Genomic DNA, 24,966 nt, shown 5'->3' with positions numbered 1-24,966 from the left:
ATCACACAGACTAGCACTTCTCAAAATTATGTAAGCCGTTCTTAGGGACTTCATGAAAAAGAAAAGCTTTCTGGTGAAATGCTTTGTGGAAGTTGTGGAATAAACAAATGTAAATGGTTTGTTTATACCCACGTGTGGATTCTTAGAGAGGAGGGAATACATGCATTAGTTCTTCCTTTTCATAAAAAATCTAGTGACTTCTCTCCAGGGACAGTGGGATACCTCAGAATATAGACTGCAAAATGCTGACATGGACAAACGAAGGTTTTCCTTGCATTTCTGTAAAATTTCATTCAGCCTGCTGACTTTTCTGTATTTATTGCCCCCAGGACAGAGATCACACAGCATAAAGCAGAGGAAAAGGTAATCAATTCTCACAGTTTGTTTCAAATGTTAGGGGAACTCATGGGCAACAGATTTGGAAAAATATGATGAATAAGAGCAAAACTTCTTACATTCAGACTAGATAAAAGGAAGGGAGAGGGAAACAGCCAAAAGGTAAGCAGAGTGTTTCAACTTAAGTGGGTACCTGAAAAGGGGGCCACGTCCCAGCCCACTTAACAACCCCAAACTGAGCCATGGTGGAGGGGAAAGTCACAACAGACACAGAAGGTTTGGAGGACCTAAGAACCAAGGGAGTCTATGCCTTACTGGGAAGATGGAGGGTTGGGAATAAAGCATGACTTTAAACGAAATGGCTGAAATGTAATTTCACATCTATGCTGCAGTTTCTCAACCTTGGTACTATGAACATTTTGTCCCCACTAATTCTTTGTTGTGGGGACTGTCCTGTGTATGGTGGGATGTTTATTAGCATCCCTGGCCTCTACCCACTAGATTCCAGGAATGTAATCCCCACCCTCAGTTTGGGCAACCAACAACGTTTCCAGGCCCTGCCAAATGTCCCTGGGGGCAAAACTGCAGTTGAGACCACTGCTCTCAGTAGATGCAGTCCTAGACAGCCTCAACGAGTCTCTTACAAGTGTGGTACAGATTGTGAATAGCTGGATGAATCCTTCCGGAAGATCCAGAGCAACCTGCATGAATGATGTCCGAGAACCAGATGGGATGAAGGAAAAATGCAACTCATGCAACAGCAAGAGTTGCCAGAGAGGACTGATCATACTCAAGGACAAAATGGCACCCTCCCCATGGATGCTTCCACATCATAACTTCACTGGTTAAGAACAAAGATACTGGCACACCCTAGGAGGCAGGCTGTCTGGGTTCCACTCCTGCTGCCGCTGCTGCTAAGTTGCTTCAGTCATGCCTGACTCTGTGCGACCCCATAGATGGCGGCCCACCAGGCTTCCCCATCCCTGGGATTCTCCAGGCAAGAACACTGGAGTGGGGTGCCATTGCCTTCTCCGGGTTCCACTCCTAGCTCTAATCATTAAGAGCTATTTGACTCTGGCAAAGTGCTCAATTTTATAGACCTAATACATAAGATAGAGATAATAATGGTACAGGTTATACAGGATTACTACAGTAATTAAATGCGTGAAATGATTAAAAGTCCTGCTCTCTCCATAATTAAGCATTGAGTAAGAAGTGGTTTTTATTATGTATAAAAACACTCCCCTGAAATTTGATCTAATTCAGAGTAGGAGAGTAACCATGAATTAAAACTAAATTTCGACCATCAAATCAAATAAGGTTCACAATAAAAGCTGAAATTCATAGGTAAATGAAGCTATTTTTACATTTCCAATTTGTTTTTTTTAATTTATTTTTATTTATTTGTTTGGCTGTGCCAGGTCTCAGTTGCAGCATGTGGGATGTAATTCCCTGACAAAGGATCAAACCCTGGCCCCCTGCTTCAGGAACACAGAGTCTTAACCACTGGACCTACCGATTTGCATTCACAAATTTCTTCTCACTACCTTGGTTTCTTTGCATCCAGTCTGACATTCTCCATCTCTACCGCTCGATGCATATTCATACCACCATTATGGTCATCATTTTAAATCCCAAATCTGATCAGATACTGGGTTCCCAATTATCCATAGTCATGGTCACACAGAGACACCTCAAGAGTTCAAGGCTATGTAGGGGAGGGCATGGCTTGAGAGTTCATGGTTTCTGTGCAAGATTTGTATTATATTAAAAATTATGTATGCTCCTAAGAAAACATTTGAAAACACTGGCCTATGGAGACTCCACCAGATGGCAGTCAAGACCACCCATGAAGGCCCTCGCCCATCCCTCCAGCTGCTCAACAACCTTGCTATCCAGATGAAGAAAGTCACCTGTGCAGAGTACATGTGCCATCAACTTCATAGTTTTACACAGGCAATTTTGACTGCCTGGAATAATTTTCTGCGTCTCCTACAGACAGGAAGTCACTGAAGGAACTTTTTTCTGGGAAACATGCTTAGATTTGCATTTTTGAAAGAAGTCTCATGGGTTTCCCTGGTGGCTCAGACGGTAAAGCATCTGCCCGCAATGCAGGAGACCCGGGTTCAATTCCTGGGTCAGGAAAACCACCTGGAGAAGGAAATGGCAATCCACTCCAGCACTCTTGCCTGGAAAATCCCATGGACGGAGGAGCCTGATAGGCTACAGTCCATGGGGTCGCAAAGAGACACACACGACTGGGCGACTTCATTTTCACTTTCACTCAAGAACTCTGGTGCTGGGGGACCTGCTTCACATACTTCAGGATTCCTTATAAGGCTGGTAAGGAAAATACCTTGGGCTTCCCTGGTGGCTCAGGCAGTAAAGAATTTGCCTGCAATGCACAAGACCTGGGTTCGATCCCCGGGTTGGGAAGATCCCTTGGAGGAGAGCATGGCAATCCACTTCAGTATTCTTGCCTGGAGAATCCCCATGGACAGAGAAGCCTGGCAGGCTACAGTCTAAGGGGTCTCAAAGAGTTGGACATGAGTGAGCAACTAAATACAGCACACAGCAAGGAAAATACTTAGCTTCCCTATGATCAAATTCCACTACAAAGTCCTGGAGTGCTCCAAAAAAAAAAAAAAAAAAAAAAAACAGAGCATTGAACCCACTAACCTTAGAAATCAACCTCTCTTTTTCTGTTCTTTTACATTGTCCTGCTTATCCTTTCCCAAGGTCCCTACACTCTTCCTTAGAGGATCTAGTCCCTTCTAAGAGCTTTTAGAACACTGGAGCCAGTCTCTCCTCTAGTTTGGGCAACTTCTGCTTTCTACTGTACAACTGTGCCCTGAGGCAAAGACAGCACAGAGGTCTGGAAAGGGAAGGGAAATGTATGTCTAGAGTAAAACAAGTGATCCACCAATGGATCAAGTGAACCACCATTCCATCTAGATGTGTGTCTCAGTGAATCGCAACTTCTTTCCTCATACTTTTCTTGAATCAGTTTAGTTTTGTGGTCAGAAAAATATACTGTTAAAAACAAGTCCAACTGGGACACACATCTATGCTGAAGACCCTTCTACAAGTTAAATCATGATCTAGAAAGCAATACCTTACCCAGTAGCTGTCTTTTCCCTTTTCCAAACCTTCAAGATGGTTCCTTCAGTAGTGAAAAATAGCACTCTTTCCTCAGAGGGTCACCATTCATTGCCTTCATTTGTGCATCGATGTTCTACACTTTCAGTTTAATGCCACAACCCATCAGATCACTGCCTCTTCTGTCCCATTTGGCAGCCAGTCTCAGGACTGCTGCTGGTTTTCCATCTGTCAAACTCAATCTACCTTCAACCTAGAGGCAGGGCATGGAGGGTGGACTGAGCAAAGAACAACGAAGGCAGATTGGTTTGCCCCTGGATTTGCTCTGCTTTGAATGGAGAAGCGCATGCTAAGTCGCCTCAGTCATGTCCGACTGCTCGCGACCCCATGGACGGTAACCTGCCAGGCTCCTCTGTCCATGGGATTCTCCAGGCAAGTATTCTAGAGTGGGTTGCCATTTCCTCCTCCAGGGGATCTTTCCAACCCAGGGATCGAATTGGCATCCCATTATGTCTCCTGTATTGGCAGGAAGGTTCGTTAGCACTAGCACCACCTAGGAAGCCCAGAATGGAGAAGGGGGGGTCCTAATAACATAGAATATTCCTTAGTGGGGACTTGCTTCCTGACTTTGAGGGAATCTGGCTAGAAACAGGCTTACAGCCTAGAAGACAACATAAACAGTGATACTATTTATGTATCTTCCCAGCTGTAAGGACTCCTCTTAACCCGGCAGCAAGAGGAGCATGAGGGAGCAGCCACGTTGAACCATTCTGATCAGTGAGCCCATACTCCTTGCTACCGTGCATTGGTCCAGAGAGGACGTGGTCCAAGCTATCCTATCAGATAGAGTGGAATATGCTTACATAGCCTCCTTGAAAATGGACACCAACTGAAGCTGCCTCTTTCACTTGCTAGCTGTATGACCTAGCGTGGGGCATGTAACCTCTCTTGACCTATTTCTTCATCTGCGTAAAGAATAATTTGAACTAGATGATTTTTGATTTCCTTTCTGCTCTTGCATTATGGTTGTCATAAAGAAGGTAGATTCTAGAGTCACTGAGGCCTGGATTCAAGACCATGTTCTATCAGTCACGAGCCTTATGACCTAGAAAAGTTCCTGGAATTCTAAGCATGAGTTTCATCATCTGTAAAATGGGGATGATGCTAGTGCCTTTCTTGGTGTTAAGCAAAATAGTGCATGTAAAGTGCTTAAAAGCTATCACACAAAGTAAAGCAGACTCCGGCCTCTGGTTGCTATAGCTATTGTTATTCCTACATAGAATATAAAGTGAATTTCTTTAAAAAAAAAAAAAAAAAAAAAGGAGGGAAAGAAGAAAAAGGAAGCAAACCAAGGTGAAAACATCATAATTATTCAGTTAAAGGAATGGTTTGAATAAGAAGATCAAACTATATGGCTTAATATCAGTGCAAAGAGGACAAGGAAACAGCAACCCACTCTAGTATTCGTGCCTGGAGAATCCCATGGAAAGAGGATCCTGGTAGGCTATAGTCCATGGGGGTCACAAAGAGTCAGACACGACTAAAGTGACTTAGCAGCAGCAGTGCAAAGAAGTGAGGGGAGAAAGGACAAAGAATCAATATGACTTCACAGGCATGTAAACACGTACAGCCCTGGAGGAGGGCATGGCAACCCACTCCAGTAATTTTGCCTGGAGAATCCCATGGACAGAAGAGCCTGGCAGGCTAGGGTCCATAGGGTTGCAAAGAGTCAGACACGACTGAAGCGACTTAGCATGCAAACATGTACAGGATGTTCAATTATGGTCTTAAAGAATGTAACACTATTTATGCCAAGCCTTTTCACTCTCAGAATTTAAATAAAAATGTGATAACAAAGAATACTCCAAATACAAACAGCACTGGGTAAAATTATAACTCTCACGAATGAGAGAGTCTGTAAACTATTCAACTTGAAGAACCATATTGAAGACATATATTCCACAGTCTTTCTTTATAACCTTCTTTTAGTGACATGTACAATATCTATACACCTGAGATATTCCTTTTTTATGTCAAAAGTATACTAACTACTCCAACACCACACATGATTAATTATCTCCACTCTGATTATCTCAATCTAGAAACCACCCTAACACCCTTAAAGGTGGTAATATTTTGAAACTCTCAAGGAATAAACTAGGATGTCTATTATAGAATATTTTTGTCTACATGAACGGTATGCTCTGGCAGCCACTGACTGACATAGAGTCTATTTCTTTGGGGAGTCACATTATCTGACTGGGTACCATGCAATCTAAAGAACGATGAGAGAGAATATAAGACAGGTAAGAGAGAAAAACAAAAATAATAAAGGAACCAGGGCTGCATACTGTGGCATAATATAATGCCAGCCTCAAGAGATAGGAAATCTCAGCAGGGGAGGGGCTGCAGTCAGCGAAGGCTGTCAACCCAGCATACTCCAGCCAAAACAACAATGTCATTCTACCTGTAAAGCTGGGAGCAAGTGCCACAAAAAATGACAGGGACAGGAATCAAAGATAAAGCCATCACACAAAGGGCATGTCACATCTGCCTCTCACATAAAAGAACTATATGGATCACACACACCATATCTTTCACATCAGATTTGTAAAGATTTACAGCCCTGTTCCATTTCCTAGGCTTCCATGAATGATGTAACATGTGCACAAGTGACCCTTTCAGATGGTCACACTAGGGAACTGGCAAGAGTTTCCCTGTGGGGGGTAATCCTAGAGACCTCCTGAGGAACGCAAGAACTGAGGCATCCATTATCCCATATTTATGACGGTGCCCCAGAATTCAAAAAATGTTAAGGTGGTTGGTCCTGGATATCTCAGAACAAATGACTCACTCTCATCTGCCCCATTCAATTATCTTGGCAGTATCAAGAGTTGTCATGTCGTGTGCCTGGCAGGACTTTTTCAAAGTCAGCGGTTCTTTTGCAAGATGGTGAAAGACAAAGAGAAGAGCTCAAAGATTTTCCTCTTAGACAGTATCTTCTCCATTGACTGCACTCAGTTGAAACTAAATACATTCTTTTATTTGACTGTGGAAAGTCATCTTCTTGGATGAGTTAATGACTTGCTGACTACCAAAACAGTAATGAGAACATGTTTATTTCCCAAATTTGGTGTTAATCGGTTACTCTGATGTTTGCACTTTAAAGCCATATTCTTGTAAAACATCTAGAATGGCTATTTCCAGAATTTGGAAACTAGGCGGTCTAACAGCTTTAGAATCCTATAGTCATTTTAGAGACAGAGATACAAGATTTAACTTAAATCACTCTAATCACTCAGATGTCTAATCAGATATGCTGCTTACTTGTCCTGTTATATTTACATACTTTCACATGGGACTCTGTAGATATAAGGTATTAGAAGGGAGTTTGCTCAGGGACCAACTTAGAAAGCCTTAAACTGAAATATAAGTATTTCATATCCTGCTTATCTATTTATATTTGTCTAAATAAGCCCTCAAAATGACGGTGAGGGCTAAATACCTCTATTTTATTTCACATATAAAATCCAGGAAGCTGTCCCATGGCACCTTGGGCATGCTTCTCCCTTTATCGATTGGCTTCTCCATGAACCCTGAGGGCCTGTGCCGGGTTCAGAAGCGGGGAGCTAAAAAAGAACTTTCGGTAGACAGGAAGATTACAGTTCATGACTGTCCTTCTCCGACTTTAATGTGCAAATGCAGCAAACCAGAGGTTTAAGACGGAGATTCAGGTTCAGCAGATCTGAGTAAGGCTGCTGGTCGACGGCCCAACCTGAAGCCTCTGGGAGCCCTGTCCTCGCTGACTGCCCTGTGCGGCTCCTCCTCTACCGGGCGGGACCACGCTGTGCTTTTCTCAGGGCTTCAGCTTCCTCCCCTATGAAGCTAGACAAGAAATAGATAAACAACAGCATTTACTGTATAACACAAGGAACAGTGTTCAATATCTTATAATAACCTATAATGGAAAATAACCTGGAAATATATATATATATGTTTGTAACTGAAAAAAAGAAAGAAATAGAGGCTATTAACAAATTCAAGAGTTGAAGAGAAGGTGAATGAATACATTCAGGTGAAAGCATTCTGAAAAAAAAGTTTAAGGAGCTCCGTGATGAACTGTCTTTAAAAATCACTGAAGGACATGAAGATAACTCTTCCCCTAAAACTAACAAACTGGATGCCATTGACGTCGCCAGTTTCCTGTCCCACAGAGCATTCGATTTTTGTATCCTGCATCAAACTGCTACTCTAGATCCCTGCTCCTTGTCCAGGCTGTTACAACTGTGAACCAGCCTTCTATACAACCTCACTTCTGAGTGACGCTCAACCTACATCCTGCGGGGTGGCATAATGCCCTTGATAACTCTTCTCCCAAAGTCCCAGGTCCATTAACATAATCTTGTAACAATAAGTTGTTAAATTGTAGGGAGGAAGAGAAGACAATTTTCCATGTCTGTATAATTTATAATTCATAGAATTTTCTCTCCTAAAAGGTGCCGTTGCTACTGCTTGTTTTATACATGACAGAAGTGAGGGCCAATGAAAATAAATCCCTTGGTCAATATCACAAAAATAATTAAGAGTGGAATCGGGACTGGAAATGATGTGCTTAATTCCCAGTTCAATCTGATAACCTCAACTCCACCTTGGAGGAAATTTTCCTACACATTTTTTTTTTCCTAAGCTCCTTAAAAGTTACCTGCAGCCATTCTTGGTTTTGCAGCAGCATTTGATGGTGGTGCCACTGAACCAATACAATGCTGAGGTGAAGGAAAGAGAGACAGCCTGGGAGTGATGGAGAGGCATTCCTCATAGATGAGGTGGAAGGGACCGGAATAAAGAAACCAGCTGTGTTAGTCGCAGCTCCTCCGTCCCCTCGGAGAAGACTCAGGAAAGCCCAGCTGAAATACTCACTGGACCTACTGGACCCATCTCTGAGGTGTCCTCAGAGATGTTATCTATTTTAATCTATTTTAAACAGAATATCTTTTTGAAAGTATATTGCAGCAGGGCTTCCCTGGTGGCTCAGTGGTAAAGAATCTGCCTGACAATGCAGGAGACACAGGTTTGATCCCTGATCTGGGAAGATCCCACACACTACGGAGCAACCACGCCCATGAGCCACAGCTACTGAGCCTGTAGGACCCAGGAGTCACAACTACTGAACCCATGTGCCACAGCTACTGAAGCCCTCGCACCCTAGAGCTCATGCTTTGCAACAAGAGAAGTTGCTCTACTGAGAAGTCCACATAAAGCAACTAGACGGTAGCCCCTGCTTGCTACAACTAGAGAAAAGTCCAACAGCGATGAAGACCCAGCACAGCCAAAAACACTAGAAGAATAAAATTAAAAAGTATACTGTAAACAAACAGGCCACCTTATAGCCAGAGCACGATTAGGAACATCTTGGGCTCCTGATGGCACACGGCTCTCGAAAAACACCCAGAAGTGGTAGAGCATGCCGAGAGAGAGATGCAGTCTGGATCGAGGAGGAGGTACTGGACTTGAGGTGGCGCTAGTGGTAAAGAACCCACCTCCCAGTGCAGGAGATGTAAGAGATACGGGTTTGATCCCTGAGTTGGAAAGATCCCCTGGAGGAGGACATGGCAACCCGCTCCAGTATTCTTGCCTGGAGAATCCCATGGACAGAGGAGCCTGGGGAGCTACAGTCCATGGAATCACAAAGAATCGGACACGACTGAGCGACAGCATGCATGCACCCTGCACTTGAGAGAAGCCAGCCTGAATACAGACCGATTAGCCGTGAAAAAGTGGTCATGGGTACCAAGCAGAGAATGAATTATGGGGCTGTGTGGAGAGAAATGGGATCAGGGCAGATTTATTACACTCCATTTCCACTCTGCTAGCAGGCTGCACAGAGTCTCTGAGGTACAGATTTACTCAGGATTGAAATTTTACATCCTGGGACACTATCTCAAATAATCTAATTTGGTGAGATGAGAAAATCATATCTCATAAAACTATCATCCCTTTTCAAAAGCCCATATAAAAGTTTACAGGCTGTTGAGGTATCTAGCCATGGCACAAGCTTCTATTATAGGCGACATGAAGACAACGAACTTAAAATTATTTTAATAAGAAATGCTACTGCTCGCTGTGTGTGGTTTGTTTTTTACAACCTGAACTTCATAAATTTTTATAAGGTGTCTCTTTATTGTCAGACTTTGGAGCTGCTGTGTCACTGTTGCTCAGTCAAAGCTTTTTAAAATAAAAGAATCTCAACCTGAGTGTGATATTATACCTGATATTACGATAGCTGACCCCACACCTAATTCCAGCAACATTCCTGTCTTCTATGCAAATGTTAAAATAAATATATTCCCCATCACTGTGAAATGGGTTATTCATTTGGCCATTATACACGTAGGAGCAGGCTGCCCCAGCAGGAAGGGACCTTGACCGTCCTCTACTAATTCTAGACGGAAGAGAAATGATGCTTAGGAACACACACACACACACACACAGAAAACCTATGCCCAGTAACTTCTTTAGGACTTGTGTGTGGGTATCTTTCAGGGGTTGGACAGAAGAGGAAGAAAGAGAGGTGGCTACTTTCGAATAAGAACTACTATCATCTTCCAAGAGCTCGTTATGTTTGTGGTATAGAATCAGCACTTCATATCCATTATTTCACTGAGTCCTGCAATCCTAGGAAATGTAGAATAGCATGCCTATTTTATAGGACACGAATCTTCAGCTTGGAGATGATTATAATTTGCCCAAAGTCACACAGCAGGGATTCAATTTAGATGCGTCAGCTCTCTCAATATTGTTTTTCATCAATATCATTCTGTATTCTTGATTATTCAGGAGAATACTATGAAGAGGAAAAGAACTTCAGAAAACCTTGGAAGGGAAAAGACATTATGATTTACAGTGTATTGGAGTGGAATAGGGGCTTCCCAGGTGGCACTAGTGGTCGAGAACCCACCTGCAATGCAGGAGACAGGGGTTCGATCCCTGGGTCGGGAAGATCCCCTGGCGGACAGCATGGCAGCCCACTCCAGCATTCTTGCCTGGAGAATCCCATGGACAGCGGAGCCTGGCGGGCTACAGGCCACTGGGTCTCAAAGAGTCAGAGCACAACTGAAGCAACTTTGCGTGCAGGCATGGACCAGAATGAGCCCCTGAAAACTGCCTGGGCAAACTCTTCATTTTACTGAGAAGAAATAGCAAGGTGGTCACAGGACTAGTGCTGGGTCACACAGCCGGTTAACATCAGGAGCAGGATTTTCTCCCCATCCTACCTACCGCTAGTGCTGCTGAAGGCAATACACATAGTTGAGTTGATATAGGAGTTACACAAAAAGTGATTTTCCCCATCTCTAATCTTGGGCATATTTTTCTACCTCATTCTCTTTAGTACCTTCTGCTCTTCCCCTGGAATAGAATGAATGGGATAGGCACTTAGGATGTGATTAGAACTGGAAAGGAAGGGCCAGGAGAATCAAGCGTATTCTGGTATTTTTCCTCTTAGGTCCTTAACTTGAGGATAAAATTCCTCCTAGATATTTCTTTTGGGAACAGGATGAAATAAGAGGAGTAATCAAATACTCAGTCAACAGATACTAGAATTCACTATTTCTAGATAATCAGTCATTAATTGGATGACTAAGGATCTGCTTTCAAAGAGCTTACTGTCTAGTGAGGAAAAAATCAATACAATCAGTACAAACTGACTGTTAAAATCTAATGTTGCAAGCACCACGAGAGACACAGAAAATACGATATGAGAACATGAAAAGATCATCAAGGAGTTTAGCTCAGATATGCTGAGTACTCAGGGCAGCCCATGGGAAGTCACTGAGGATGACCACAGGGCTTGACCTTCACGTGAGAGGCAGAAAAACAATTGCAGAACTCTAGCTAAGAGGGGACACACAGGGATCTTGGGCCTTTTGGCTCTTAAATGATACAGTGTTCTGGCACATGGTGAAAGTGAAAGTCTCTCAGTGGAGTCCGACTCTTGGTGACCCCATGGACTACAGAGCCCATGGAATTCTCCAAGCCAGACTACTGAAGTATGTAGCTCTTCCCTTCTCCAGGGGATCTTCCCAACCCGAGGGGTTGAATGAAGGTCTCCAGCATTGCAGGTGGATTCTTTACCAGCTGAGCCACCAGGGAAGCCCTGGCACATAGCAGATGCTCAATACAAGTAATGTGCTTAATAATCTGGGGCAAAAAGACATCGTAACGATTCTTTCCCATCTCTTCTACCTTTTTTCTTATATGTCCCCCTCCACTGCCTATAGTTAAATGGTTTATCAATAGTGCCAAGAAGGGTACTGATGGCAGTGATCAACCCATTCCAGTTTCCGTGCAGTGCCAGATCTCCTTTACTGCTGTTTCTTTCTTTTTAAAAAAAATGCTCCTTGCAGCTACCCTTAGGTATGTCTTTTATTTACTTATTTGGCTGTGCTGGGTCTTAGCTGCAGCACATGAAATCCTCAATGTTCATAATGGCAAGTGGGTCTTAGCTGCAGCACGTGGGATCTTTTTACTTGTAACGTATGAACTCTTAGTTGAGGCATGTGAGACCTAGTTCCTTGACTAGGAATCGAACCCATGCCCCCTGCACCGGAAGCACAGAGTCTTAGCCACTGGACCACCAAAGACGTTCCCATTTTTTTGTTGTTGTTGTTTCTGGTGGCTGGTCTTCTCACCCACTGCACACTGACAGCTGGAGCGAGCATGACACTTCAAGGCCATTACGGGACAGTTGGAATCCTTGGAAAGTTCTTCCCGTGTTAATTTCAAACCTGCCTCCTTACCGTCCTGCCCACTGAATCTGGTCGTGGCTGCTGGAACTTTGGAACAATGAATCTACTCTGTGCACGTCATCCCTTCAAGTGTTTGCAGACAGCCGCCAAGTTTGTTCAAAGCCGCCTATTCTGGAGCCAGCCGGCGCTAAAGGAGGTTGGGAAACAGCGGTCATGGGGGTGGGGCGAGGGGCTCACAGAGATTCTGCTCCGTGCCTTTCTTCATGCTGGGCTGCTGAGAGTGGCTTCACCAGTGCTGAAATCGTGCTCCTAGTGTCCTCATAAGAACCTGACAGAAAGAACTGGGCTAGTCTGAGAGGCCTCGGTGCGGCACCACCTTCCCAACTAAGCACGCGCCCCAGAGACAGTTAAAACTCCATCATGCAGAGGGAGCGCCTCTCCAACAACCACCACGATTAGCCAGACGGAACAGTTCAGAGGTTACCTGTTAATTCTTTTCCCCTAGTGTTAGAAAATAAACTGCCAGAAGACCAATAATTACCTCTGGAGAAGACCTATAACACTGCGCTCTCCCATACGCATAATTCCCTTTCTCATCTACTTTGGTGATATCATTTTCCAGGTAGGTATATCTTTTCGCCAATCACTCACCTTCAACAAACCTTGCTCCCTTAAGTTACCAGTGAGCTTGTCCTATCGTTGAGGAAAGAAGTGGTCATCTAGGAGCGCTGCGTCAGGCTGGATGCAGGGCTCCATCATAACACGATCTTGCAATGAGAAGATGTTAAACCTAACCCTCAATCACTCCCTGGGGTTCTATAGATTTTGTTTTTCTAAAACAAACAAACAAACAAACAAAAAACAGGTTATTTGGGACTTCCCTGGTGGCCCAGCGATTAAGAATATGCCTGCCAATGCAGAGTAGGTGGGTTTGATCCAGGAAGATCACACAGGCTGAGGAGCAACTAAGCCTGTGTGCGGCAGCTACAGAGCCCATGTGCCACAACCACTGAAGCCCCAGAGCTCATGTTCCACAATAAGAGAACTTGTTGTGGAACTACAATGAGAAGCCCAAACTGCACAAGGAGTAGCCCCTGCTCGCTGCAAACAGAGAAAGTCTGAAGCAACGAAGACCCAGCACAGCCAAAAATTAAATAAATAAAATTAAAATTAAAAAGCTATTTAACAAGACAGAACACTATTGCTGGCTTTTAAAATAACCAGCAATAGAGTTGTTCATCATCTTTAATGTCACTTTCTAAAAATTTATTTATTTTTAATTAGAGGATAGTTGCTTTGCAATATGGTGCTGGTTTCTGTCATACAGCAATATGAATTAGCCATAGGTATACATATGCCCCCTCCCTCCTTTCACTATTTTATACAGTTTCTTTATTATTTTATACAGCAACATTAAAACATTCTATAATTTGCATTTTTAAATGGGTCTATTGAAGTACACACACTGAAGACTCAAAACTACTACCCAAACACAGTAAACATTTTTCTTGCTTTAATTCTTGATAATTCAGAAACATTTCAAAAAAATCAGATATTTCTAAAGACCAGATTGCCTCATCCCCCTGCCAGCCAAGGGTACGTTATACTGTTCCTTTGCCAATGCAGTGTAAGAAGAAGACAGTAGATCCGAGAGCCTGTGGAATTCTCAACAAATTTAAACCTTACTTAGGTAAGCTCTATACAAGGAGGCAAGAAAGACTTCAAGGGTATAAAGGGCTTACAGGGGCCCTTGTCCGGTAGTTTGAACATGTGCCATCACGTCCGCATACTTGGCATAGTCATCTGGCCTCTACCTGGCAGTTGTGGAAGAGGGTGGTGGACAAGAAGAGACCAGAGAGAAGGAGCCTGTGTTTCCCACCAGAAAACCACAAGGACAAGGGAAGCGGCATTCCCAGGAGGCAAAGAAGGGAGAGGCCTGGAGCTGTGCAAGGGGAGAGAGACTGCTGACATTCAGCAGTCGTGGTGGTCTCTGTATCGACCACACGGTCACCACACTCCAGGTGGTTACCACAGCCCCTGGGGTTGTCTGGAGCGCCATAGAGACCTGGCTAGAGAACTCCACCAAAGCACGACTGTCATCTGGGGAACAGGGGAGAAATTCTGGCTCCAGCACCTTACCTCCCATCATTTCTTTTTGGACTTTGGAGGGTTACGTTTGGACCCTGGAATCTGATTATTACAAGTGAGCTCACAGGGATACTGAGGTGGTTGCCAGTGGTCCATATCACCATGGAGAATCACAGTGGATGAAAACCTGTGGGTAAAGGCCAGTAGGTAGCCGATGAGAGAACACAGCCTGGTTCTCTAGAATTCACACATGACAGACTCCACACGGATGGCTCACAGCAATGGTTAATGCAGCGTGGAGGGACAGAGCTGAGCATATTGCACTGGACTTCACTTAGAGCCACAGTAATTCTGATATGCATCCCAGGTTGAAACTAGTGCTCCTCTAGAAAAGTAGTACTGATTTCCAAGTGTGGTCTGTGAGTCAACTGTGATTCTTATAAAATATTTGGATAAAAAGTTTAGATTCAAGAGTTTGGGATTAATATATACACACTACTATATGTAAAACAGGTAAACAATAAGGATCTACTGTATAGCATAGGGAACTATACTCAATATCTTATATAAGAATCTGAAAAAAAAATATGTGTGTGTATATTATATATATATATATATATATAAACTGAATCGCTTTGATGTATACTTGAAATTAATATAACATTGTAAATTAACTGCACTTCAACTTAAAAAAATATTTGTATTCCTGGATCCTACCCTCCGACTTCTGAGTCAGAAACTTCAAGGATGAATTCCAGGAATCTGCATTTTTTGCAAGCTCTCCAGGCTTTCTTTCATGCTAGAAGTCCAAAAGTCACTGCAATAGAGAGGTCTTAGGACCAGCCTGGTGGCTACATGTTGGGCTTGCTCCTTGGAAGAAAAGCTATGACCAACATAGACAGCATATTAAAAAGCAGAAACATTACTTTGCCAACAAAGGTCTGTCTAGTCAAAGTTATGGTTTTTTAGTCATGTATGGATGTGAGAGTTGGACTATAAAGAAACCTGAGTGCCAAATAATTGATGCTTTTGAACTGTGGTGTTGGAGAAGACTCTTGAGAGTCCCTTGGACTGCAAGGAGATCCAACCAGTCCATCCTAAAGGAAATCAGTCCTGAAACAAGTCCTGAAACAAGACTAAGATTTTACCTTCCACATTCTGAGTCCTGACACTTATTTCTGTGGAAGTGAGACTGAGCATGAAGAATCATACATGTAGTAATTAGGTATATACAGACTTAAACTCTTCGGTAAGGCTATGTAGTTCACCAATTATGTCTTTTTCTTGCTAATTATTTTGTTGTCTAAATTCCAATACAGAAAATCCAATTCAGGTCTTAAAATCAATGTCTGTGAACCTAGGAGGATCCAGGTGACTATTCAACTACAACTCGGGTGCCTGAGAAGAGACTGTCCTTGAATGAGTCCGCCCTGGTTACACAGACACTGGTTACATAACCTGGCTCCTGTACCTGGATCTCGGTCTGATTTGGGTCACTTCCAAACATTCCAGGTTTATACATGCATACAGGGTTCACAAAGCACATTCATGCAGAAGCAACGTTTTAAGTCACTTGGTCTTTCCAAAAATCTAAAACCCAAGTTATATATTTTGCTGTTAAAAATCTGCCTGCATTTCACACGGTTACATGATTTCAAGAGTTCCTGTAGTGCTTACAATTCCACCTCTGTTCTCCCTTCCATTTCATTGTTCTCCTAAAGTCAACAAGGAAAAATAGACAAGTGAACAAAGACATATATAATTTTAAAAATAAGAAGTCAGTTTCAAACAGAAGGCTCAAAAATCAGAGTCGCAAAAATTCTCTTGGCAAAGAAATTAGTGTATCTATGAAGTAGTTGATATTAATATTAAACTCTATAATTTATAATAATGGCTAGCTTTGTGAGTGCTGTAGAACTTCATGTAGTTCTGTAGCAAAGAACTTTGCTAAGTGTGTTATGTGTATTATCCCATTTTTACCTGACAATAATCCCTTTAAAGTTTCCTTTATTGTCTCCTAGACTTGGGAAACTAAAGCACAGATACGTTGATTAACTTGGTCAAAAATCACACAGCTAATGACTGGAGAAGCTGGAATTTGCGTTCACAAAGCCTGACTCCAGAAGCTGAACTTAACCATTGTGCTAGACTACCCCCCACCTTCAATAGTGTAACAAGGGTGGGAAGCTTTGTTTAATCATCAGCATCTCCAAATATTATTCAAGACCATGCATAACAACCAACTGATTAAGGTAAAATCATCTCATATATATATAACCAAAATATACTGGTGCTTATATACAGGTATGTTTAGGTATACACAACCAATAGCATTTTATGCTATTCCTATTCTCAGTACCATAATTTTCATGACATACAAGATAATACCTCTCCCTAAGACTGCGAGGGAGCTTTCCCACCTCTAAAGTATCAAATAACATTCTATTCTGCCCTCCAAGAGGAGGAACAGGTAAGGATTATCCTACCTGACGCTTATTTAACTTATATTCTACCTGGTGCTTATTTAACTTACATGCAGAGCACATCATGAGAAATGCTGGGGCTGGATGAAGCACAGGCTGGAATCAAGATTGCTGGGCGAAATATCAATAACCTCAGATATGCAGATGACACCACCTTTATGGCAGAAAGTAAAGAAGAACTAAAGAGCCTCTTGATGAAAGTGAAAGAGGAGAGTGAAAAAGTTGGCTTAAAGCTCAACATTCAGAAAATGAAGATCATGGCATCTGGTCCCATCACTTCATGCCAAATACATAGGGAAACAATGGAAACAGTGAGAGAATTTCTTTTCTTGGGCTCCAAAATTACTGCAGCTGGTGACTGCAGCCCTGAAATTAAAAGACGCTTGCTCCTTAGAAGAAAAGCTATGCCCAACCTAAACAGCATATTAAAAGCAGAGACATTACTTTGCCAACAAAGGTCTGTCTAGTCAAAGCTATGGTTTTTCCAGCAGTCATGCATGGATGTGAGAGTTAGATTAGAAAGAAACCCAAGTGCCAAATAATTGATGCTTTTGAACTGTGGTGTTGGAGAAGACTCTTGAGAGTCCCTTGGACTGCAAGGAGATCCAACCAGTCCATCCTAAAGGAAATCAGTCCTGAATATTCATTGGAAGGACTGATGCTAAAGCTGAAGCTCCAATACTTTGGCCATCTGATTCTGGGAAAGATTGAAGGCAGGAGGAGAAGGGGATGACAAAGGATGAGATGGTTGGATGGCATCACCAGCTCGATGAACATGAGTTTAAATAAGCTCCAGGAGTTAGTGATGGACAGAGAAGCCTGGCGTGCTGCAGTCCATGGGGTCGCTCAGGGTTGGACACGACTAAGCAACTGAACTGAACTGAAAGTATCAAATGGAAGGACATCATAGAGTCCACACAATTTCTGGGTGAAATTTAAATTCTAGTGTTAATATCAGCATAAGTTTTCTACCTTTATTTGTAACCTTTATCTTTCCTAGGCTCAGATTTTAAATTTCCTAGATTCTATACAGGTCTCACTTCTCTAATTTATCAAGGATAAATATTGCAAAAAAATTCCTTTTAACCCAAGACACACAATAATTTTCTCTGACTGAACAGTAGTCATTTCCACATCCCTAATATTTCACAGAAATAGCAATGTATTAAGCCTGAGATGAATTAGAATCTGAACTCTAATGATTAGTGAACAGTTTAAGTTGACTAAGAGTCCAGGTCTATAGATTCTGAATACCATATGTAATAGACCAAATACTTTAACACACATCAAAAATCACAACTCTATGTAGAATTTTATACAATTTTAACATGAGTATATTAAAACAAAGATTTAAAAGAATTAGCTAATCATTTCTCACAATGGTCCTTTCCCTAGAGTGACTCAAAAGTTCTTTTAAAAATTTCATAGTATCTTCTAACTTGTGTTATTTTCTAAAGTACAATGACAACATGGAGAATAAACATTAGTGAAGATTTCATTGAAAAATGCTCTTACTGATCAAAAAGCAAATAATGCAGAGATAAAACATTCTATTCCAAGAGAAAAAGATGAAAAATAGTACCCATCTACATCTCTTTCAAACCCAAAGTCCATTAGCCTAACCACTGCTGATATTCATGATTGAGTCCCTATGCCAGGCCCACTGGAACTAGTGAATACCCCATTTATTTTCAGATGTGTCCAGGAAAAAAGGGGGGATATAGGTTCTCAATTAATATTGGTTATGTCCAATTTTGATTGGCTGATGACACAACAGTATATTCTGGCTATTTCAGAATCTCAGCCAAAAAGAGAAGAAAAAGTTGACTAGCTTCAGCTTGCATAAGACAGGCTCTCTCTGTGTGTGCTTTTATTTTTAAATTTCATTTTGCATTATAAACTTAGACATGTAAACGTTTAGCACATTCATATTTATTTCTAAAATAAAATGCTCTCTAAGACTCATGATATTCAATCCTTTCTATTTGTTGATGATAGAACTGTCTTTATTAAAGGGCTAAGTCATTTTTCAGGAAGTATGTATGAAAGCCTGGTCATCTTTTTGTATCAGTTTGTATGTATTTTAGTTCAGCTCTACTATTTATGAGATCATACAGTTGATGTGGCATACCAAATGCATCAAATATAAAAAAGTGGTTGGTTTTATTAATATGTATGCCTTCTGCTGTATTTTTTTCCACTTCTGAAAAATATGCTCATAAATTTCCTTTCAAAGTGATTATACTGTGCTGAGTATCCTAAAGTTGAGCAGAGGGTGAGAGTATTAACTGTTAAGGCAAGATGACTGACCCTTAGTGATTCAACAGATAGAAAAGTAATAGAATAACTGGCATGACAAGCCACCACAATCACACAGTACTGCAGCTCTGACTCTCACATATTCCTCACAAGAACCAAGTCAACCCACTTCACAGATCCAGAAATCAAGGACCTGAGTTTAAGTAACATTCCCACGCTCTCAAAGCTGGTGAGGAACAAAGCCAGGGTTTGACTCAGCACGACGCTATGTTCTTGAGCGCCACTCCTCACTGCCCTCAGATCCTGTAGTTCTCCACCCAGGCTGCAGATTGGAATCACTTGGGGAGACTTAAAAAAAAAAATACTGATAAATTAAATCATTCCCTTGAGGTAGGCTAAGAACGCCAGTACTTTTTTTTTTCAAGGACTTCTCCGTTTAGTGTGAAGCCACAGTTGAAAACAACTGGATTAGCAAAGGCCAGAGAATAGTTATTTTCTTAATATGAGTCTTTCTCTGAGTAGTGAGAGAACGACACAAGTTCAAATTGTTTATCTGGAACAGAAACACTGGCTGGGAGCAGGCACCAGCACCAGCATCACCAGAATATCCTTATTTCCTCCCTCAACCTGCGCTTCTGCCCCACGTGAGGATCCCACATGGCATCTGGTGCTGAAGCAGACCTAGGAAGCTGTGTAACCCACACAGTCCATCCACAGGGAGGAGTCCAGAAAGAAACAGCTTTGCCAACGTCTCGTGTGAGCAGTAAAGGCAGACCAAGAGCTGGAATCTGCCCCCCTGTGTCAGTGCTCCTTTCATAGGAAAAAAAAAAAAAAAATTGGAAGCAGTTGGAAAACAGTTGGGGCAGGGAGTCAGCCAAGGCATCCAAGGAGAATTTCAAGCACCAGGGAGAGCAAAGGAACAACAACAATAAAAAGCATAGCGGAATGAGAAAGGAGAACAGGCATAAGCTGAAAACAATGGAAAATGAGAAGAAATATATAACAAAGCAAAGGAACTGGCCAGAAAAAATAAAATAGGGAGAACTAGCCACCGTGACATTTTATCAACACAATAAGGGGGAAATACAAGGGAATAGTGGCACCTTCCATTCAGCTATGAGAAGCATGGCGAGACCTAAAGTATTTTCAAAATCATCTAATATCAAAGCAAACAGTAGCTGCAGCAAAATCACTTGGCAGGGAGGGAGGGCCAGAAACCCCCAAACTCAGGAAGCATGAACTACTACCTTGCTACTCAAAGTGTGATTTGAGGATCAGCTCTTTCAATATCATCGAGAAATGTGTCGATATGCAGCCTCTCGGCCCTGCCAAATCTGCTGAACCAAAAGCTGCATTTTAATTAGATCCCCTCATGATTTAGACGCATATTTAAGTTTGCAAAGCACTGGCTCTACTGTAAGAAGCAAACTGACGCATAAAAAACAAACAACTGTTACAGGCAGAAGACGGACTAAAGAACTAAGTAGCCAAGCAGACATCAATCTGACTAAATTATTTGTTGCGGCCCCCTGAGCTGGGTTTTTCTGGAAATGAAGGATTGAGGCCAGGTATGGTTAGCCTGATGCCCTTAGGGCAGAAAACAAAAAGGCTTGCGCCTAAGGAAGACCAGGACTTGTGCTCCAAGGGGAGACCAAGCAAAGTGTAACTAGGTTTGGAAGAGCAGAAGCTGAAGTTTAGAGGGAGATCAGGAACCATGTAGCAATTGCACGGGCTCTCTGACAGATGGAAATGGTAATGGGGAAGCGGAAAGGTCTGTTTCAGGCAGAAAAACAGCACAAGCAAAGATGCAGAACTCAGAAGATGGCTGTGTACTGAGGGAACACTGCCTTCATCTAGAAAGGGATTCTCCAATTACTTCACAGAGACTCACGAGTCTGTGATGATGCCTCAGAGACTAAGGGAAGGGAGGCCAGTGGGATTACCGGGGCCCCTTATCAACCACGTAAGATATTCTTACAGTGGACCCCACCAGTGAAAAATAAAATATGAAGCATATCACTGAGCAATATACAAGGTATACTGTATTGCTTCTAAAATTATTACCTATAGCTCTGCCTGGCATGTAGTCAGTACTCAAATATCTACTGAATAAATTAAATAATGAATGAATCTATGAGATCAAAGTAAAAAATGTGGAGCTACTCTGGGGCTAGACTGCAAATGACCTGAAATGTCAGACAAGAGAGAGGTTTATATATCACTTGGTAGAGAAGTTTATTAGCCAGTGACTGAGCTTGGCTCTGCTTTAAGGAGCTTATTCTGCAAACCGAGTGTAAAATGGATTGAAAATGAGAGAGGCTGGAGACGGGAAACTAGTCAGGAAGACATCCTGGTAGTCTCTAGAAGGAGATAAGTGAAGTCTGAACAAAGACAGTCACAGTGGCAATAAAAAGGTAGAGAAGTTGGCATTGCGAGGCATCGTGGAGACCGCATTTGTCTGTGAATTATGTATGGGAAGAAAATAAATTGGAAAGGTTCTAGGTGACTGAGAAGTATAGAAATTGACAGAGTCACCCTTGTTCATGTAAGGAGAACCATGTTGATTAGAGCTACACCTGTTAGATTTGAAGCACCTGAGAATAATATAAAGGCCCCACCTGGGTGGTTCAAATGTCAATATGAAATTTAGGAGAGAAAGTGGAAATAACCTAGCACTAATAAGAGGACACCACTGAATAAAAAGTCACATGCAAAAGAGTAAAAAGAGGTCATCTATACGGAAAAGAAGATCAAGAAAAATCTGCAGAAGAAAAAAACAGAAAAAGGAGGATAAAAAGTCTGTGTGAGACGCTCAGGAACAGAGACGGAGTCGGGAAGGTGATAAAATATAGTGAAATGGTGGGGTGGTGGGGGGGTCCCAATAAAAACCCAGAAGCAAATAATAAGCAGTGGGACAAACTCTCCTCCCTCTTTAGCTCTTCAAAGACATGGGATTTTATAGGCACAGCAGAAAGCCAATTTTGCTCTTTATTTCTGTGAACAAAGATTTTCACAAATAAAGCAGTCACTCCAGTGAGAAGTAAACTCATTGCTCATTTTTTTAAAATATAAATTGTTCCTGTTTAAAACTGAGCAATGATATCTTTAAACTCAGCTGGAAGAAAAAAAAAATCTAAAGCTGGGGAGGTAGTCCATGGATTTTATATTCTTCCATGGTGGGAGCTCCACAAAGCATTATCTATGTAGACATTTCACCTTTTGGAATTGTGTTTGTTTTGGAGGATTTTTTTTTTGGTTTTCTTGTCTCCGAGCCAGGTCACCAGAATGAGAGGAAAAAAAGTGCTGAGAACACCTGATATACTTTAATAAATCCTCAAATAATAGTTGCACTTTATACAGTTACCCTCCAACTGCTGACAGGTCTCACTAATTGGCCATGTTTGGGTGACAAGTACTAACGACAGTTCCTTCTCTGGTTTGACTGTAGAGGAGACACCTCCCTTGATTGCCTCAATTCAAGAGGAACACATAAAATTCACTGTTCTTTTTTTTTTCTGTTTGCTATGTGAATCTATATATTGGTAAAATACTGCAAAATATCAACATTATTTTAATATAGATGCTACTTAATGGTTATTAAATTTCTTTAAAGAGATCATCACTTACATAATGTAAAACAATACAATGCAAATGGAATACATAAGGAATTATACTGCAAAACATTTATATCACGAGGATGGCTCCAGAGAGAACAGTAATTTTTACTTTATTAGGAGAATTCACCTTCTCAAACGTGTTTTTACTACAAATGTACCCAAGGGAGGTCAAGCAGATCTATAAGAACAGCTTTTTGATTTGTGGTTTTCATTCCAAGCTTCCTCAAATCACTTCTGGAAACTAGTAGGAGTGTAAATTATAAATCTACAAATACTTGATTTATAAGAATATAAAATTTGAACTGCAGCCAACACTTTAGTCAAATATTTTTTACACCTTAAGAACCTAAGGTAACAACGTAACTTTCAATGCCTATTTGCATGCTAAGGGCATTTATCTGTTACAGGGAAGAGAAGAGGTAGCCCATACACTCACTGCACATATGGCATCAAAATTAGACGAAAGGACTCTGAAAACCTGAGAAATTGGGCCCTGAAATACTCAAGGGAGTTCTTTCCAGCCAAATCCTTTATCTAACACATAGTTTACTTTGTGAAAAACCCTCCTTTTTAATTTGACAAATGCATTTTTTTTTTTTTACAGCTTCTTGCACTATTCTGTAGCTGCCAGTTTCTAAGCTTTAAGCTGGGCCCTGCAACACAAATGTTTTATTTCTTCTGTTTGAGCATCTTTTGCCACATCTTAACTAAGTTTGCATTCACCTTGGTGAGATGCTCTTGAGCAAAGCAAAACCAAAGAGAACTGCAAACCACATTTCTGCATGAAAATGAAGAAAATGAAGACGCATTCCCTAATCCAAGAACTTTTGAGGGTATTCCAAAACTGTTTATTTTGCATTTATGGGCGTAGGGGCTTGAAGGCAATTTATTTTCCTTGAAGGACCACAGCATCCCCGCCCACCCCACCACCAGGTTCATCATAAAAACTGTATGTCCTCCAGAGCCTGTGGAAGGAGTCAGGGAATCAGGGTCCTGCCAGCTCTCCTTCTCCCCACGGGTCCCCGCAAACAACCGTGGCAAAGCAGATGGTCCTCCCCCTCCCCTTCTCCTTGTCCCTTCCGCAGTCCCACAGTGTCCTCCCATCCCGTGCTGACACCTTCACCTACAGCTTGGTAACCGAACCTCCCCACCCCCACTCTTCCTAGGGCTCCCAGCAAGTACAAACTTTGGAGACCTTCTGCTTCGCCGCCCCCATTTCACCTTCATTCATCTGGAGAACTCTTTCTGGATCCCAAGCTTCAATTGCTATCTTCCTCCCACACCTCTGTCCCCAAACTACCCATTTCCCTGTACTAAAGGGAGAGGCGTCCAGCCCAGGTGGCGGAGGCACTGCGGCTAACCACAGAAGGGTGCTCTCCTCTGCCCTGCTCCATCCTCCTTCCGTCTGGGTGCACTGGAGCCCAAGAGCCCACACTGGGGACGCCTCCACTCCTCCGGCTTCCACGACCCAGTCCTAACTCCAGAAGCTCACTGGAGCCTCAGCCTACAGCCCAGGCAAGCGGCGGCTGGGCATCCTCCTCTACAAGTGGGACCGCGGGACAAAGTGCAAACTCCATCGGGAGGGGGGCTCCCGGCGGCCCTTCCCTCGGGCGGCGCGCCCAGGTGCCGGCTCGCCCAGTGGAGGCGGGCGGGGACCCGTGGGAAGGCGGTGCCCGTTCGGGGGGCTCCCGGCCCGGCTGGGCTGGGCGCCCGGAGCTTACCTTCGCGCGCGGGCCGCTGGTGCGTGGGGGCAGTGGCTCTTCCAGCCCAGAAGCTGTTGCTCGCTCTCGGGCGGCGGCGGCGGTCCCGCCGGGGCTGCGCTGGGGCTTCGCGCAGACGCTCTCCCGCGGTCTGCGGCAGCCCAGGCGGCGGCAGCGACAGCTCGGCCGGGTGCGGCCCCGGAACTGTCCAACTCGGGCGGGCGCGGGGCTGAGGCTCCCGCCGCGGCCCCCGCGCTGAGCGCCTGCGCGCCCTGCCTCGCCCAGGTGAGGGGCGTGTGCCCGGAGCCCGCGGAACGCGCCGGGCCGGGGCTGGGCTCGGGCCTGGCTCGGCAGACGCCGGGCGTCCGGCCTGGCCGCGGACCCCCGGGGTCGGACCCGCCAACGCCTCTCCCGCGCACCGGAGCTGGCGACGGTTCACCAGGCGGGGACTTGCGAGGCACACACCCTGGGGCGAATAAGGCGGGACCATTCGGGGGTTCGTTGACACTGCAGAGTCTCCCGCAGCATCGCCGCCTTTAAATCCCGCCTTTCCAGGCGTGCGCGCACCGCGAGGGAGAGGAGTCCCGGTCCCGATGAGGGGGGTCCTCGCGGTTTTCGGCCTCGGGGCCCTGGTCCCTGA

General features: G+C 43.3%; 1 protein-coding gene, 1 long non-coding RNA gene and 1 other non-coding gene across 5 annotated transcripts in view; 1 reads left to right on the top strand and 2 right to left on the bottom strand.

Annotated features, from left to right (window-relative positions):
* Positions 1 to 24,469, bottom strand: part of ZNF385B (zinc finger protein 385B) — a 488,263-nt gene extending 463,794 nt beyond the window's left edge. For all 3 annotated transcript variants that reach the window (XM_025274001.3, XM_025274008.3, XM_025274009.3), the window contains exon 1: positions 24,348 to 24,469. The gene's annotated coding sequence lies outside the window, so the exon portion shown is untranslated. The remainder of the gene's footprint in view (positions 1 to 24,347) is intronic.
* Positions 16,662 to 16,760, bottom strand: LOC112583074. Its single transcript, XR_003107430.3, has one exon. It is a non-coding gene; the product is annotated as a U8 small nucleolar RNA (small nucleolar RNA).
* On the top strand, positions 21,722 to 23,934 carry LOC123330764. The gene is made up of 3 exons (XR_006546878.1): positions 21,722 to 21,847; positions 23,231 to 23,459; positions 23,793 to 23,934. It is a non-coding gene; the product is annotated as an uncharacterized LOC123330764 (long non-coding RNA).
* Positions 24,470 to 24,966: the final 497 nt, after the last annotated feature.

This window comes from Bubalus bubalis, chromosome 2 (genome assembly GCF_019923935.1).
Source record: "Bubalus bubalis isolate 160015118507 breed Murrah chromosome 2, NDDB_SH_1, whole genome shotgun sequence".
Classification (NCBI taxonomy): domain Eukaryota; kingdom Metazoa; phylum Chordata; class Mammalia; order Artiodactyla; family Bovidae; genus Bubalus; species Bubalus bubalis.
This window is presented reverse-complemented; position numbering and strand designations above follow the sequence as displayed.